This window comes from Citrus clementina, unplaced genomic scaffold (assembly GCF_000493195.1).
Source record: "Citrus clementina cultivar Clemenules unplaced genomic scaffold, Citrus_clementina_v1.0 scaffold_5, whole genome shotgun sequence".
Taxonomy (NCBI): domain Eukaryota; kingdom Viridiplantae; phylum Streptophyta; class Magnoliopsida; order Sapindales; family Rutaceae; genus Citrus; species Citrus x clementina.
Window position 1 is genome coordinate 4,440,691 of NW_006262201.1, and position 2,107 is coordinate 4,442,797.

General features: G+C 38.7%; 1 non-coding gene across 1 annotated transcript; it reads left to right on the plus strand.

The window, feature by feature from the left end:
- The first annotated feature begins 1,739 nt into the window (after positions 1–1,739).
- LOC112098714 lies at positions 1,740–1,876 on the plus strand. The gene has a single exon (XR_002905823.1). It is a non-coding gene; the product is annotated as a small nucleolar RNA Z247 (small nucleolar RNA).
- The last annotated feature ends 231 nt before the right edge of the window (positions 1,877–2,107 follow it).

Below are 2,107 nucleotides of genomic sequence, written 5' to 3' on the forward strand. Positions count from 1 at the left end.
TATGTTATACAGCTCAAGGAATGCATTTGTCACAGACTAAGTATATCAAGGATCTGATAAGCAAAGCTTCAATGCAAAGCTGCAAAGGGTCAGATACACCTTTCAGCACTGGTTTCAAACTAGAGAAGAATGTTCAAGGTCCTCTGGGGCAGGAATTCGAAGAACCAGCTCTTTATAGGAGCATTGTTGGAGGGCTTCAATATTTGATTCTCACCAGGCCTGACATTGCATATTCTGTACACAAACTCAGCCAATATCTCAGTAATCCTACACTCCAGCACTGGTTAGCATGCAAGAAAGTTCTCAGGTATCTTCAAGCTACAGCCACTCATGGTTTATATATCCAAAAGGAGGGAACTCTTGGACTTACAGGTCTAACTGGATACTCTGATGCTGACTGGGCATGTGATATTGATGATCGAAAATCTATTGGAGCCTACTGTATTTACTTGGGTAATAATCTAATTTCCTGGTCATCAAAAAAACAAGCTATTGTAGCTAAGTCGAGCACTGAAAGTGAATACAGAGCACTCTCTTCAGCAAGTTCAGAACTTTCATGGCTGCAATCTCTGCTGTTAGAACTTAACATTGTCCAACTACCAGCTCCAATCGGTGTGACAATCAGAGTGCAGGAGAGTTAGCTAGAAATCCTATTCTTCACTCTAAATCAAAACACATTGAGTTGGATGTCCATTACATTAGAGATAAAGTGCTTGGAAAAGAATTAGAAGTGAAATACATTCCTACTGAAGAACAAGTTGCTGATGTCCTTACCAAAGCTCTGTCATTTCCCAAGTTCAACTATTTTCGATCCAAGCTCAATGTCATCAACAGACCATTGAGCTTGAGGGGGGATGTCAAGGAAGCTCATGTTTGCAAGATTACCAGCAAAGCAGAGGATCACAGCAGCAGCAGCATACAGTTACGAGTAGATGACATGGCATGCCAGCTGGAGCCTGGTGGTTATGTAATTAGCTGTGCATATGTTAATTAGCTAAAGTTGTTATAGTTAGTTAACAGAATAAGTGAATTAGTTGCAGCTAATTACATCGTTTAGTGCTGAGCTTCAGCTTAGTATAAATAGCAACAACTTTGTACATACGAATAAGTTTTTTGATTAATGAAATTTAGTTCTAAGAAAATATTCAGATCTGGTTATTCATTTTCTCAGCTGCCAAACATTATTCTCGTTCTTCTTCTTGGTATCAGAGCAGGTAACAATGGCTTCAGTCCATCTAGCTTCTTCTTCTTCTCAAGCGCCAATTAATCAAACAGTTAATTCAACACATGTGACATTCACTTTCAGTACACCTATTAAGCTAGATCAATCCAATTATTTGATTTGGAAATCTCAAGTTCTTGCCTCAATCCGTGGCAACAGACTTGAGAAATTCATTGATAATTCAACCATTCCACCTCCCTCACACATTGCTCAACGAATTGAAGATGAACTGAGATCTGTTGAAAATCCAGAATTCGCAACTTGGAGATCACAAGATCAGGTGCTTCTTGGCTGGTTACTTTCTTCAATGAGTGAAGGTATCATCAGCTTAGTCTTCAATCTAGAGACTTCTCGAGAGGTATGGAAAGCTATAGAGGTTCAATTCGGATCTCAGTCTAAATCTAGGCTTCTGCACTTACGATATATGATGAACTCAACTAGAAAGGATGATCTGAAAATTACTGATTATTTCATTAAGATGAAAAGTATTGCTGATAATATGGCTGCTGCTGGTAGTGCATTAAGTGATGATGATCTGATCTTGCATGTGCTCTCTGGTTTAGGTCCAGACTATAACTCTGTTGCTACCTATATTACTGGACAAGTAGGAGTAGGAAAAATGAATGTAAATGAAGCCTATGCTATGCTCCTAACTCAAGAAGCTAGGATTGAACAACAAACTCATATGCTAGCTAATACTGATGTGAAACAAAACTTTGAGGCTAATCTTACTTACAATAGAGGTTACAAAAAGGGAAATATGTCTGGAGGAAGAGTTTTTGGTGGCTTTTGTTATAATCCTGGTTATGGTACCGGTGGAAACAATAACAGTAATGGTTACAAGGGAGGTTATAATGGAGGTTCTGGATTTAATGCAAATAGTGG